General features: G+C 46.4%; 1 pseudogene; it reads left to right on the top strand.

Annotated features, from left to right (window-relative positions):
* Positions 1-203: 203 nt before the first annotated feature.
* LOC147978156 (lysine--tRNA ligase pseudogene) lies at positions 204-1,723 on the top strand (annotated as a pseudogene).
* Positions 1,724-16,973: the final 15,250 nt, after the last annotated feature.

The raw sequence follows: 16,973 nt of genomic DNA, 5'->3' as shown, positions 1-16,973 counted from the left end.
GGGGATGAGCGATGCCGATGGGAGCCTGATGGATCCATTTTTTTGTCGTACATGCGAACGCGCGAGGAGGCGCCTTTGATGCGCACGTTAATGTTTTGGATATAAATAAACCGACGAGAACACGAAATCGGTGCTAGGTCAACAAAGTCTCCGCTCTGCTTTTCCCCAACTACGGTACGGGAGAGAGTTTTGCACCGCACGCCATGGCGGACGACGGCATGGATCCCACCCAATACTACCACAACAAGCTCAGCGCGCTCGCCGCGCAGAAGGCCGCCGGCGTCAACCCCTACCTGCACGCCTTCCAGCCCACCGTCTCCGTCGCCGACTACGTCCACAGGTACAGGGGCCTGGCCGACGGGAAGAAGCTGGTCGACGTCACCGAGTCCCTGGCCGGGAGGATCATGAGCAAGAGGACGTCGTCCTCCAGCCTCCTCTTCTACGACCTCCACCGCGGCGGCGCCAAGGTCCAGGTCATGGCAGACTCCGGGACCTCGGAGCTGGAGACTCCCGAGGAATTCTCCGCTTTCCACTCTGGCGTGAAGCTTGGCGATGTGGTCGACGTGCGTGGGTTCCCTGGTAAAAGCAACCGAGGCGAGCTCAGCATATTCCCTGCACAGTTCGTCGTGCTCTCGCCCTGCCTGCACATGCTGCCGCGGCAGCCTAATAGGCACCGGCATGCCCAGGAACATGTAGAGCTACCCCCTCAAGGACCAGGAGACACGGTACCGCCGACAATACCTCGATCTCATGGTGAACCCTGAGGTGAGGTCCGTCTTCACGGCGCGAGCCAGAGTCGTCTCCTTCATTCGGAGCTTCCTTGACAAGCGTGGGTTTTTGGAGGTGGACACCCCGATGATGAACGTGGTTGCCGGTGGCGCCGCCGCCAGGCCGTTCGTCACGCACCACAACGACCTGAACATGAAGTTGTACATGCGCATCGCGCCAGAGCTCTACCTGAAGCAGCTCGTCGTTGGCGGACTGGACCGCGTGTACGAGATCGGGAGGCAGTTCAGGAACGAAGGCATCGACACGACGCACAACCCCGAGTTCACGACGTGCGAGTTCTACATGGCCTATGCGGACTACAACGACCTGATGGAGCTCACGGAGGAGATGCTGGGCGGCATGGTGAAGGAGCTCATGGGAGGCTACAAGGTACAGTACCACGCCAACGGCGCCGACAAGCCGCCTATCGAGATCGATTTTACTCCTCCGTTCGCGCAGATCAACATGATCAAGGGACTGGAGGATATACCGGAGGAGGATCTGTCGACCGATGATGCCAACGAGTACTTGATGGAGGCTTGTGCCAGGTACGACATTACGTGCCCGCTTCCACACACGACGGCACGGCTGCTGGACACGCTTGTCGGGCACTTCCTGGAGGAGACATGCGTGAACCCGACGTTCATCATCAATCATCCGGTTTGAGGAGCACAGGGACGAAGCCCGGCCTGGACTGACTGAAAGGTTTGAGCTGTTCATCAACAAGCATGAGGTGTGCAACGCCTACACGGAGCTGAATGACCCCGTCGTGCAGAGGGAGCGGTTTGAGGAGCAGCTCAGGGATCGTCAGGACGGTGACGATGAAGCGATGGCCATGGACGAAACCTTCTGCACTGCCCTTGAGTATGGCCTGCCGCCGACCGGAGGCTGGGGTCTGGGGATTGATCGCCTTCCTGTTCCTGGCCATGAAGCCTCAAGACAGCTAGCTGTTTGAAAAGATGAAATTCTTGTCCTATGAAAGAAACAAAATGGAATTTAAGTTATGGACAGTAATTGCCCATTGTCAATAAGGTTTCCTAGTTCTGTGCTTTACAAATAGTTAATTTCTGTACTTCGAGAAATAACAAGCAATGTTAACTAGTTCTATGTTATTTTAATGGACAGTAACTGCCATTGTCAATATGGTTTTCTATTTCATTGAGTTGCTATAAGCCTATAACTAACCTCATGTTCATGTAATATGTTTTGGTGTTTTTTTCTTCTGAAAAAGAGGACAACTCCGGTCCCAGAATCCCACACACGACAAGATGTTTCTGCTCCAAACGGTAGAGCAGAAACATCTGCACTCGCCGGCCGAAGCAGATGCGAGCAAACTTAAAAAACTCCGCTCCCCAGGTAGGTAAGTTGCCGTGATTTGCTACAGAATCTTTTGTTCAAAAGAAATCTCATTGCATCCAACAAAGCTTTGCGATGTGTTGGTCCAAGTAAAAAAGTAGACGCAATGCCATCATTACTCAACCTTAAGCAAGAGACAGCACAGGTTGCAACCATGGAACACTTTAAAATTTGTAAGATGGCACCCTTTTTAAACACTTGATGATGTTGTACTGGAACAACCGCAGGGAGTCATATGGAAACATCAGAAACTTACACCTGATTGCTGTTATGTGTCGCTTGTTCTTCCAAGAATTGCATGGAATTTGTTCTGCGCCAGGTTTGCAGCGTATAGAAGTTCCAATCTGGCAAACATCTACAAGTCACATAGTAGTCCTCACATAATACATCAATTGATTTGCAATGGACATATCTACTTACAGATTGTGTATAAACATGCTCAACTTATTCTCATGTCTTCAGGTCGGAAGGGAGCCGTTTATACTTTGAGCAAAATGTCACAGGGGCTTTGATCCAGTAGCACATCATTCCTTTTGTCTGACTAAATGACGCGGTTTTGATGGACAGTTAGACAAAATAGCATAAATTGGGTTTTTGCTTGGTCTAGGATAATTTTCACCCTGGGCCCTTACACCTGGCTCGATCGACCCTTATCGACCAGAAGTAGTCGTTAATCCAAAGAAATAACAACGCCGCCGCAGCTTCTTTCTTTCACTCGGACCCATATTACGAAAGCAAGAAAGGCAGCTACCGGCCAGCAGACGAGGGGCATGCAGACCCCACGGCACCGGAATTTTTCACTAGTACGACAGATGGTCGAAGCGTCCGCGCTAGCATTCCCAGAATTCCGAGCATTGCCACCATGTCTTGCTAATTTTCTGATGCCTCCTAATCCTATATGCTTCCAGCAACATTGACTACGATTTTTCTATTGAAGCTTTAGAGCTGATCCCCACTGCATTCTGATATACGTTTAGGTTTCACCATAGTGTGTCAGCAAGTGCTTGCAAGAGGGTCGGGGAGGTTAGTGAAGAATGGAAAAGCAGCAAGTGAAAGGGTGAGCTTTTAAAAGTAGAGGATGTAGAAGTATTGTCACGCCTGCGGTCTTAATGTTAGCCACGTCACCCATCATGTGGTACACAGACCCAGTGATGTTGTAATAAGTTGTAGCAGAAAGGAGAAAAGTCACTTGCATATGTTGATCGATCCTTCAATGTCGCTTAATAGTGATATAACTCACCATGTTATAAAGTGACTACCATCATATGTAGACCAGGCCGGAGTATGTCACTGTTTATGTTGCCAGTTATTTTCAGTAGATTTACACTTTGGACAAACCAAAAATATGTATGTGCAATCACCACCAGGTGTCCATTAAGTGAGGAAATGAGCTAGACCCAAAGAAATAGTTTGACAGGTTTAGTTTGGGTATATTACTAAAATCACCTAGAGATACATCCAAGTATAAACTAGTATAAGAAACTAGTGTTACATATTGGTACTACCATCATTCTGGATGTATTTTTTTTCTAACGTCCAATTGAAGCAAGTTACACAAAAAATATGGGGCTAAAATATATTTGTCATCTAATGCAATTTAGTAAACTTCTTTGCATTGTCTCTCTTACATAGTATTGGCTACGTGAGAGTATCTTGTGCCAGGAAAGAGAGGCTGTTTTCTTAGCACTACGTATCCTAGTAGTGGGCTGCAAAGGGGGAGACATTTCAGTTGTGGCATATTGTTGCTTGGATCTCCCTAACTTCCTGATGCCTCCTGCTCCTACAAGTAGAGAGGCAAGACATAAATGCCATCCAAGTATTATTTTCTGACAACTTAATCATCATTTTTAATTTGTCAGTCAGAATGACTAGAAACAATCGAGATTTCAAATGTGCAGGCGTACAAGTTGTGTTTGTGAGTATTGCATGTGGCAAGAGGAAAATGAAATGGGCAAGGAATGGCACTCCTCCCTTTTAAAGATGGATCCAGGAGGTAGAATCAATCTGTGTGGGGCCTTGATTATTAGTCGTCTCCCTGATCTCGGCAGCCACCTTCCATTGGCCGCAAGTCACGCAACTTCGTACTGTTCTTTTAAGTGCTGTGTTTGATATTATTATTCCATTGACCCGGTAGTGCCGTAGTGGCCGTCATGGTTAAAATTTTCAATGAAATTTCACATATTTCGATGAGTTCCAAAATTGTTTTCTTTTCCAAACTAAAAACCTTGGTGGTGGTAATCACAAATAGTTAATTTCTCTTCCTATTCACTAATAGTTTATTTCTGTACTTTGAGAAATAACAAGGCAATGTTTCCGAGTTCTATCGTATTTTAATGGACAGTAATTCCCCATTGTCAATATGGTTTTCCTTTTCATTGAGTTGCGTATAATTAACCTCATCTCTGACCATGCTGCATGTAATATTTTTTGATGTTTTTTTTTCTGAAAAAGAGGATAACTCAATCCTGACAGGGGTCCACCTCCTGACAGGCCACCACACCCTAGATACAACAAGAATTTTCTGCTCCGAACAGCAGAAGCAGATTGGAGCGAAATTACCACCTCGGCTCCCCAGTAGGTAACTTGTTGTAATTTGCCACAGAATTTTACTTCCTGTCCAACAGAAATCTCAATCCATCCAATATAGTTTAGCGATGTGTTGGTTCATGTAAAAAAAATTAGAGGGATGACCATTACTGATCCTCAGAATGTACACAAAAAGTTTTACACATTGCCATTGTACAGTGCAAAAGTTGCAACCATGAAACACTTCAACTTTGAATCATAAGATGTCACACATTTTGGACACTTAATGATGTTGTGCTCCACCAATTTTAGGGAGTCAAATTCTGCACCATATTGAGGGATCATAAACTATACCTGATTGGTGTTATGCGCAGCTTGTTCTCTCGGAATTTTACGAATTATGTTTTGCAGCAGGTTTGCAGCATATAGAAGTTACAGTCTAGACTCGTACATGTTACTTTGTCTTGCGACATTCTATTTGGCAGTGAAAATATTTTCCCTTGAATGGACGCCAAAAGGAATGGCAATCAAAATTCAGTGTAACACAAAGGAGGGCAAATCGAAAGGAGAGGGGGGCAAACACAGAAGCAGGTGCAGCCGAGCTGTGATAGACCCGTGCGTTATTGTCTTCAAGGTACTACAGGTTTCCAGATACTAGTAACCCAAAAGCACATATCAGCCTGTGAGCGCAGACCCTCCCTGTAATAAGGATACAAAGGTCCAAAAAGGTGCATATTAAACAAAACAGATGCACTAGCAGGACAAGCACGGAGCAACAGCATGTATGCACTGATCTCGCTATCCCGTTCTCGCCGGAGGAGGTGGGGAGGTCGATCGCCTCAATGAAGGCGGGGTCGGCGCCGGGGCCGGATGGCCTGCCGGTTGCCTTCTTCCAGAAATTCTGGAACGTCCTAAAACCTGTGATCATGCCACGTATAAATTTTGGTGTTATCACCCTGATCCCATAAGTAGTTGGGGCGACGGACATTCGCCAATTCAGACCTATCACAGTTATCAACGTCCTGGAGCGCATCTTCTCTAAAGTCTGCACAATTAGACTCGCACTGGTAGTCCACCCACTTCAGACAGCCTTCTTGAAAGGGAGACGAATTCATGACGAGGTTCTGTCCCTGCATGAGATTGTGCACGAGGTACGATCGCGTGGACAAAAGGGTGTCTTCCTCAAGCTGGACTTCCAGAAAGCCTATGATCGGCTAGACTGGGATTTCCTGTGGCTCGTTATGCAGCGCAGAGGCTTTGAGGACAAATGGTGCAACTGGATTATGCAGTTGGTACGGTCTGCCAAGACTGCGATTAACATTAACGGTGATGTGGGGCCGTTCTTCTCATCCTCTGCGGGAGTGAAGCAAGGGGATCCGATACCCCCCTGCTCTTCAATCTCGCCGTGGACGCTCTGGTAGGCATCCTGGACAAAGCTAGGAGGGCCGGCCACCTCTCGGGAGTTGCTAGTGTTGGGAATCGAAGCAGAATTTTAAAATTTTCTATGCATCACCAAGATCAATCTATGGAGTCATCTAGCAACGAGGGAGAGAGGAGTGCATCTACATACCCTTGTAGATCACGAGCGGAAGCGTTCAAGAGAACGGGGTTGATGGAGTCGTACTCGTCGTGATCCAAATCACCGAAGATCCTAGCGCCGAACGGACGGCACCTCCGCGTTCAACACACGTACAGAGCGAGGACGTCTCCCGCGCCTTGATCCACCAAGGAGGAGGGAGAGGTTGAGGAAGGGGGCTCCAACAGCAGCACGACGGCGTAGTGGTGGTGAAGCTGCAGTACTCCGGCAGGGCTTCGCCAAGCTCTTACGGAGGAGGAGAGGTGTTGGGGAGGGGAGGGGCTGCGCCTTGGATGTTCTATGCAGCCCTCCCCTTGCCCCTCTATTTATAGGGGAAGGAGGAAGGGGGCCAGCCCCCTCTAGATGAGATCTAGAGGGGGGGCAAGGGGAGGGGGCTTGCCCCCCAAGCAAGGGGGCGCCCCCTTTAGGGTTTCCCCCCCAACCCTAGGCGCATGGGCCCAAGGGGGGCGCTGTGGCCTGCCCATGTAGGGCTGGTCCCCTTTCCTCTACAGCCCATTAGGCCCTCCGAGAGAGGTGGCCCCTCCCGGTGGACCCCCGGAACCCCTCCGGTGGCCCCGGTACAATACCGATATGCCCCCGAACCTTTCCGGTGACCGTATGGCAACTTCCTACATATAAATCTTCACCTCCGGACCATTCGGGAACTCCTCGCGACGTCCGGGATCTCATCCGGGACTCCGAACAACATTCGGTAATCACATATAAGTCTTCCTAACAACCCAAGCGTCACCGAACCTTCAGTGTGTAGACCCTACGGGTTCGGGAGACATGCAGACATGACCGAGACGACTCTCCGGTCAATAATCAACAACGGGATCTGGATACCCATGTTGGCTCCCACATGCTCCACGATGATCTCATCGGATGAACCACGATGTCGAGGATTCAATCAATCCGTATACAATTCCCTTTGTCTAGCGGTACGATACTTGCCCGAGATTCGATCGTCGGTATCCCGATACCTTGTTCAATCTCGTTACCGGCAAGTCTCTTTACTCGTTCCGTAACACATCATCCCGTGATCAACTCCTTGGTCACATTGTGCACATTATGATGATGTCCTACCGAGTGGGCCCACAGATACCTCTCCGTTTACATGGAGTGACAAATCTCAGTCTCGATTCGTGCCAACCCAACAGATACTTTCGGAGATACCTGTAGTGTACATTTATAGCCACCCAGTTATGTTGTGACGTTTGGCACACCCAAAGCACTCCTACGGTATCCGGGATTTGCACAATCTCATGGTCTAAGGAAATGATACTTGACATTAGAAAAGCTTTAGCAAACGAACTACGCGATCTTGTGCTAGGCTTAGGATTGGGTCTTGTCCATAACATCATTCTCCTAATGATGTGATCCCGTTATCAATGACATACAATGTCCATGGTCAGGAAACCGTAACCATCTATTGATCAACGAGCTAGTCAACTAGAGGCTTACTAAGGACATGGTGTTGTCTATGTATCCACACATGTATCTGAGTTTGCTATCAATACAATTCTAGCATGGATAATAAACGATTATCATGAACAATGAAATATAATAATAATAACTAATTTATTATTGCCTCTAGGGCATATTTCCAACAGTCTCCCACTTGCACTAGAGTCAATAATCTAGTTCACATCGCCATGTGATTAACACTCACAGGTCACATCGCCATGTGACCAACATCCTAGAGTCTACTAGACTCAATGATCTAGTTCACATCACTATGTGATAAACCCTCAAAGAGTTATGGGTTTGATCATGTTATGCTTGTGAGAGAGGTTGTAGTCAAAGGGTCTTACCATATTCAGATCCCTATGTATTTCGCAAAACTTTATATCGTAGATGCTGCTACCACGTTCCATTTGGAGCTATTCCAAATTATTGCTCCATTATACGTATCCGGTATCTCTACTCAGAGCTATCCGGACAGGTGTTAAGCTTGCATTGACGTAACTCTTTATGTCGAACTCTTTATCACCTCCATAACCGAGAAACATTTCCTTATTCCTCTAAGGATAATTTTGACTGCTATCTGGCGATCCAGTCCTAGATCACCTTTGTACCCTCTTGCCAGACATGTGGCAAGGCGCACATTAGGTGCTGTACTCAGCATGGCATACCGTATAGGGCCTATGACAAGAGCATAGGGGACGACCTTCGTCCTTCCTCTTTCTTCTGTCGTGGTCAATCTTTGAGTCTTACTCAACTTCACACCTTACAACTCAGGTAAGAACACCTTCTTTGACTGATCTATTTTGAACTCCTTCAAAAAACATGTCAAGGTGTGCGTTCTTTGAAAGTATCATCAGGCGTTTTGATCTATCTCTATAGATCTTGATGCCCAATATGTAAGCAGCTTTATCCAGGTCTTCCTTTGAAAAACACTCTTCAAACAACCATTTATGCTTTCCAGAAATTCTACATTATTTCGGATCAACAATATGTCATCCACATATACTTATCAGAAATGTTGTAGTGCTCCCACTCACTTTCTTGTAAATACAAGTTTCTAGCAAACATTGTATAAACCTAAAAGCTTTGATCACTCCATCAAAACATATATTCTGATTCCAAGATGCTTGCTCTAGTCCATCGAAGGATTGCTGGAGCCAGCATACCTTTTAGCATCCTTAGGATCGACAAAACCTTTTATTGTATCACATACAACTTTTCTTACGAAAACTGGTAAGAAAACTTGTTTTGACATCCATCTGTCAGATTTCATAATCGAAAAATACTGCTAATGCTAACATGATTCCGACAGACTTAAGCATCGCTACGGGTGAGAAAATCTCATCGTAGTCAACTCCTTGAACTTGTGAAAAACCCTTTTTGCCACAAGTCGAGCTTCATAGACGGTAACATTACCGCCCACGTCCGTCTTCTTCTTAAAGATCCATTTATCTCAATGTTGTGCTAGAGATGACAATGAATCGGGGTGCTTCAGGGGAGCTTCTCGCGTGGGGCTGCGTTGATGTGGCAGCCAATTTTGCGTTGACTGGATCCAACGTCTACGCTCAGAAGGATCCGACGAGTCATGGGGTGGGGTCGTGGGGTTGCTTGTTTGGCAAGTCACGGTAGGTTCTGTTCGATTTTGAGTCCAAACAAGCGCATAGTCGTCTCTTCTTCTTTGCATACTAGTAGGTGGGGCGCGCCCAGGGCGCGCCTCCTATGCGTTCTTGTGCGCACTTGCCTTGGCTGTGCAGCTGTGCACATGCATATGAAGGCCAGGGTACAAATCACAAAAACTTAGAGAAAAGTGTTCATTCAAGAGACATAGCAAGGTAATAGGTGCATATTATAAGATAGTAGGTCACAATCTTACAAGGTGGATGATAGAGCACAACATTGAATTGAAATCAAAGACTAACATGCTCCAAAAGAAAAACGATCTTCAAAGAAAAGTAGAGTTCATATATATAGATAGCAGGTGCTGCTGATGGCGATGTTCTAGAGATTAGCTAAAGATGATAGATAGTTCATATATATAGATAGCAGGTGCTGCTGACGACGTCGTGTCTTGAGACAATGGACGGTGAGGGAGAGGCGGCGCCCTTCCTTGCATATCTTCTTTGAACATTAAGTTTGCAATGAACTTAATACATTCTTCAAGACCAGCAAAACTTGTGGATTCTTGGGGAAAAATCTGACCATAGTATTCAAACCTGTAGAAGTAGAAGGAACCAAATCAGCATCATATTTATTTGAACCGATTCAAGAACAAGCAGATCTATGCAGATAAGGGATGTATTGTGTTGCATGCATTAGGAACAAAATATTCAAGCAGCACCATCGAATTGCTAGTAAAAGGGGGTAGAGCAAAAGCATGTATTTAAAGAGAGCACCTCCTAATAAAAGTTTCAAGAGTATAGGATACCTCTTGAGTTCTGAAACTTGAACTAAGATTTTGAGACTTGTCGTTAGTTTAGTACAACTTTAGTCCGAAGGAGTAGTAGCTAACATCTTTGGAATCACAGAAAAACAATGGTATATTATGCCTAACGCTATACGGTCCATCATAATTTTATCTTCCCCGATGTGAATTTGAACCACTAAAACATAAGGATCAAAGACTGGGGGATGGGAGATATAAGCAGATCAATGATTGAGCTCTACTAAGGATACAAGGCACAAATATAAGAGATACTACATAAGATGATAATGAGTTGGACTGCTCTACAAAGAAAAGTGAGCAAACCAGTATGTAAAGCTCGTTAATTTTTCTCTGGAGGCATCAGGATGGAAGTAACAAACATAAATAATAGTTACCAAATAAAATTGTTAACAAAGACATATTTAGATACATCAAACATGCCGCTCCTCTGGTCGGACCTCCTCCACATCCAAAGACGCCCCATCACTACCAGAATAAGCTACGTTGCCGACGGCCCAGGGCCGTCGGCATAGGCCTATGCCGACCGCCACCGTCGGCATAGCCCAGTCAGCAACTCGTACGTCGTCATATCCCAGGGCGGCCGTCAGCATAGCAAAGCCGTCGGTATAGGCCGCTATGCCGACGGCATCCAAACCACCGTCGGCACACATGAACCGTCGGCAAAATTTTCCGCCTAACGGCTCCGCCGTCAAAACCGAGCCAACCATGTGCTGACACATTGCACAGGTATCCCGACGGTAAAGCCGTCGGCATAGCTCTAGAACTTATGCCGACGGTCTAACCGTCGGCCTAGCAGTGCCACATGTCAGCTGCTGGGCAGGCCTGGCGCATAGCTACGCCGACGCTTAGACCGTCGGCATACTTGCTGACCATAACAAAAAAAAACAATTAAGGCTAGAAATTTACGAATGCAATTAGAGACATGATTCTAGAAATGAAATCCCAACAAACAAATATGTGTAAGAGAACTGCACTGACAACAAGTGAGCTGTGCAAACACAAGCAGAACAGCAAAGATGGCTTCGAAAACTGAATCAGTTAGTCTTCCAGCTCACACTGAATACAACTACTAGTGCTAGTAATCAAAATTAAATGGTACAGCCATCCACTCTGAAATTCAGTGCACAGATAAATGTCACAATCCACATTATTAACTTGGAAGAAAAAATACTTGTTGGTTGGGAGCGACCTTGTGTTCATTGGATGTCGTCGCCGTCGAGATCCAAGTCAAAGTTTTAAGATATTTGCTTCTCAAGATGCAGAGCATTTTTGTCAACCTACACAACAGCACCACCACCAGCAATACTATGAGCGACAATCCAGACGGCCGCCACAATTAGCTAGTAAGACATTAACACCATAATATGAAGCAAACAGAGCAATCCCAATGTGCAAAGAAATTGTACTGATTCCATTGAAACAATACCGTGGCATAAGTAACAGGTGCCACAAAACAGAGCTAGCTGCTGAGTGTAGAGCAATACTAGTATAATTTCAAATTCAGAGGACAGTTACTAAGCCATAAACACTAGATAAGCATCTCAGGGGACAGCAAAACTATAAATTCCATTGCATCAATATCAATAGGATGGCATAATGATCCGGTGGCACAAAACAAAACAAAGCTGTGGGGTGAGTCTAGCATAGAAAAACAACGGTTTGGCCATCAGTCATAGCTCTCAAGATAAAACAAAAGAGGTCTCAGGTTTAAACTGAAAAGAAACAACTAGTTATGCGAGCTTTTTCAATAGTAACTTGGAGATGCATAAAGAACAACTAGGTACGACTCACCCTGGATGCATGCATGAGCATCCATACTTGCAGTGCAGGCAGTAAATAACAAACTACTATATTTCCCAAAGTATATAATAGCTTTGTAAAAAAGAGGATTGTATCAGCCAGACACTTCTCCCAGGATCAATGTATGCATGCAATTCATCCAGGCCCAGCATGATGCTAAATCCTACTCATGTTGCTAGCACATATACATATATACACAACAAGAACGAATTCACAGGCACAAAAATGAATATCCCCTGGATAGCATGGTAATGAACTACTCACATGCAATTTGATAGGACTAGTACTAGTGATAACAATCCAACAATGTCCTAACAGCTGCAGCAACACGCACACATCAACTGCCTGAATACTGGTGAATAGCAAAGTCTATCCATACTTGACAAAGGAGCAAATCAATGTCAAGTTCATCTCAGATGTGTGGTTCATGACAACGGTAGCAGTTAACAAGATTACTGAATTTTAATTTGTGGAAGCAAGGAAACAAGCAATAGAATGCCTATCTCGTTCAACACTAGAGTAACAGCAGTAGCAAATTCAGTCCAGCATGTGAGTAAGTAAAAAATATAGATCAACAGGGAATCAAGCTAGTTCAAAGAAATCTGTAACAAAATTTACAGTAACAATCATCTAGTATTAATCAATGGTTCTGTTTTGATCCAAACTAGATGAATTCAAGGCTAATCTATTAGTCTAGTAGCAATCATCTAGTATGTGACAGTAGAGGAGTAAGTGTTATTGTACAGTTAGAAAAATACACGTCATGTGCATGGCAGCAACCGGAGGGAACAGAGGATGGAGAGGGGCTCACCATGGTAGTGCTTTAGCCGATACAGTGCACCGCCGTCATGCCGTGGAGGGAGCCGCCGGAGGGAGCCACCGCCTCACCGGAGTTTACCCGCTGCGCGCGTCCGCCCCGCAGCCACCGGGTGCAGGAGTACCATCAACGAGGCGGAGCCGCCCATGGGACTTGCGGTGGGCTTCGGAGAGGGCGGAGCAAAGTCGCCGTCGCCGCGCCGGAGTTGGAGGGGACGCCACCCTCGGAACCCTAGCCATCGGAAGGGGTCGTGGCTGAGCTCTCGGGGCCACAAGAGGTGGATCTGGCCGGAGGGAAGGGAAGAGCGGAGGCAGGGGGCTCGGATCTATGCTGCGCGTTGGCGAGGCTCGCCGGAACACGCCGGAATCGTGCGGCGTAGGCAGCGGCGACGGGGGTAGGAAGAGACGAGAGAGAGAGAGGAAGGAGAGAGGTGGCAGGGAGGGAGAGGTGGGGTTGGTGTCGTGGTGGGGTAGGCTGCCCTGCCACGTCACCGATCCGTGGGAGGTTGCTTCCAACCAATAGGAAGCCAGCACAGATTTTGTGTTTCTTTGCACAGTTTTTTGAACAGGAAATACTCATGTTAAAATTTAGTAAAAAAATAAAAAAATCCAAATCTTCTAGGAAAAGTAAACCAATACCATGGAAAATTTCATATTTATTTACACCTTGTTTGCATTAAAAAAAATAAAAACATCCGCAAAATGACGAATGTTATGGCCTAATTCATGGCATAGTTATAGTGATATCATATTGTGTATAAGCGTGCATCTTAGAATGGAAAACAATTTTGATGAAGGGAGTTTTCATTTTATTTTCAAGCAAAATTTAGTTTTCAATTTCTGATTGCCGAAAAAGATTATTTTTTGTGTGAAAACCCTACTGAATACTTGTTGCTGGATCTAACCATTAAAATCCACGGAAAATCATACGGCGCTGGAAATCCTCGGGACCGGGCATGGTGTCACCATATAGCCCTTGTAGGGTGTGGTAAAAATCTGAGCGCGTTTCGCAAAAGGCTGACCGGAGGCCCTTTGTAAATTGCACCATCTTCGAGGTAGTATCTAGCTATCGGGAGGGAAAGTGTGTGGTTTGTGAAGGAAGGGTGTTTCCTGTTGCTCTGTTGAACTCGAAACTTCTCGTGCTCTTAAAGGGGGGGGGGGGTATTACATGACATGTGCCAGGACATATCATTTTCTGGCCCGCATGGAATATTTGAGACATTTATTGCATCCGTAGGGTTTCAATGCGGGAAATTATAGATATGCATGGCGGCCACCTAAAATGATGTCCAAAAGTGGTTTGTACAATCATATATGATGTCTTTTCGGAATGTGTATACCTAGTGCAACAAAAGGAGGGGAAGGACCCACCACCGGGGGGCGAATGTACCTCGGCGGCATGCCGGATCTAGCTATTAAAATCCACAGAAAACATACGATGTCGGAAATCGTCAGGACCTGGGACGATGTTCATCTGTTCCTTGTAGGGTCTAGTAAAAGTTTGAGTGTTTTTCGTAGAAGCCTGACCGAAAGCCACTTGTAGATTGCACCATCTCCTAGGTAGTATCTGGCTATCAAGAGGGAATGTGTCCGGTTTGTGAAGGAAGTGTGCTACCCGTTGCTCCATTGACCTCGAAACTTGTCTTTCTCTCAAAGGGGGGCATTACATGACATGTGCCAAGACATGGCATTTTTTGGGCCCGCCTGGAATATTTGAGACATTTATTGCATCCGGTTCTATACCCAACACGCACGATCCCCCCTCCAAGCGACGGTGGCATTGCCGTCCGCGGAGGGGGATAACACCCCGGACACCCAAGACGGGCGTCTACACATGCCACATCACTTTCACACATGCATTGGGACACGGTACGGTGTTTCGATGGCATTGCTACACCTTGAAGCCCCACCGACAGGACTAACCCTATTCCCGTTGACCAGGAGATCTAGGCCTTTGACTTTCGTCGGACGGGCTTTGACCAGTGGACTCTTCCACCTGGTTACGATAGGTCAGCCCATAGGAACATCCACGAACACGGCCTAGACCCAAACAACCAGTAGATTCCCTCTGGTTCTACCTGATGCACACGTTCCCCCCCCCCTCCGAATGACGTCGGCACTGGCATCCGTGGAGGGGGCAACACCCCGGAGACCCAAGACGGGCGTCTATGCATGCCACGTCACTTTCACACATCCATCAAGACCGCGTGCGCTATTTCGGTGGCATTGCCACAACCGGAAGGCCACCACGAAGCCCCTTGGCCAGGAGATCTAGGCCTTTGACTTTCGCCGGATGGGCTTTGACCAGTGGACTCTTCCAACTGGTTGTGAATAGTCATCAGGGCCGTCGATGGAGGGGGCCGAGGTGGGCGACCGCCCAGGGCCCCCAAATATTTGGGGCCCCTAATCACTAAATATTAGTCTATTAGCTGTAGGTTTAAAATCAGGAAAAATAAAGCTCATGAGCCCATTCGCCCAAAACAGCATGTATAACAGGCCCATGAGGTCTAGAGAATCGATCAATCGATCGTTTTTCTGCCATAGTGCACTGATTGCAAACAGGCCCCAACAACGCCCGTTGGTTTTGCTTCCTCCGATCGCCCACCAGAGACTACGGTGCCAGATCTACCTGAATGCCTGCCTGCTTCGGCATCCGTCGATTGCCCACGGCCTGTCAATTACGAGCGCCATCACCTCTGGTCTTCCACTATCAGGTAATAAGTTCATTTGTTTTGATTAGGTTAGTTGGGAAGTGCCGAACGAGGCTAGATTTAGGACACAATTAAGTTTGAACTCAATAGTTCTTGATTTTTTTGGTTGTTGGAAAATCATCATATATGTATTGTGTGATTATTTAGTTCGACCCTGATGTAAATTTAGGGTCCTATTTTGATTTTTGCCCCGGGGCCCCAAATTTTTGGAGACGGCCCTGATAGTCATCCCATAGGAACATCCCCGAACACGGCCTGGACCCAACCAACAAATAGATTCCCTCCGGTTCTACCCGACACGCACGATTCCCCCTCCAAGTGACGGCGGGACAGCCGTCCATGGAGGGGGGCAACACCTCGAAGACCCAAGACGGGCCACTACTAGGAAAAGGGCTATAGATAGGATTGATACTAATGGCGCACCATGGAAGCAGTGCGCCACTACTATAAACTAATGGCGCACCAGTTGGTGATGCGCCATTAGTGTGGAAGACACTAATGGCGCAACAGAAACAGGGTGCACCACTAGTATTAAAATATTTTTTTTCCATTTTCCATACATACTAATGGCGCATCAGGTCGAAGTGCGCCATTACTAGTTCTAAGTAGTAATGGCGCACCAAGCAGACAGTGCGCCATTACTGTCAAATTTTTTTATTCTTTTTTTTGCAAAAGTACTAATGGCGCATCGTTTCACAATGCGCCATTACTAGTTTAAACTAGTAATGGCGCACTATTACCCGGTGCGCCATTAGTGTATATATATATATTTTTTACTTTTTTGCAAAACTACTAATGGAGCACCACCTGCAGGTGCGCCATTAGTAACCAGGGTTACTAATGGCGCATTTGCTGGTGGTGCGCCATTAGTAACCTGGGACCCCAACAAGATATTTTGGACAGCCCCACACCTACCCACTCACTTTCCCCACTTCATTCCCTCCACCTCCTTCTCCAAGCTTTCGGCCATCTCCTCCTCCTCACCTCATTTCCACCATAGATTCATCAAAATTAAGTGGTGAAATTACCCTTTTTTTTGATAGGTAAGTAAGGGGAAAGCTATCTTCATGATGTAGATCTACTTTTTTCTCCCTAGCTCGCTCCAACAACGTGCACATGCACCTTTTGTGGCCTAGCTAGATCTATGTATGTTTGTGGTGTTGCATGTGTTTGTGGTGTTGCATATATGTTTGTGTTTGAAGGTACCGGTATTTGAAATGCGATAGTTGCCAATATTTTGCCGGAATGTTTTGATTCATTTCCGTTTCGGCGAGAATTTTGGCACTATGCATTCTTTTTGGTCCTATTTTTAGGGAAGGTCATGCCAAATTTTTTCTTGGTTCTAAAATATCGTTTTGCTCTACCCCGCAGGCGACCATGGTCCGCACGATGACTGAAGGCATCGTGAATAGGTTTTTGAGCTCCGCGAAGGCCGAGATGCTTCAAAAGAACGAGACGGAGATAAGATGTCCGTGTCGAAGATGCAAGCTGAAGAGCCTTATTGCGGACC

Source organism: Triticum urartu, chromosome 3A, assembly GCF_056163025.1.
Source record: "Triticum urartu cultivar PI428250 chromosome 3A, HENAU_Tu73, whole genome shotgun sequence".
Lineage (NCBI taxonomy): Eukaryota > Viridiplantae > Streptophyta > Magnoliopsida > Poales > Poaceae > Triticum > Triticum urartu.
The sequence above is the reverse complement of the archived record's forward strand: the minus strand, read 5'-3'. Positions and strand labels throughout refer to the sequence as shown.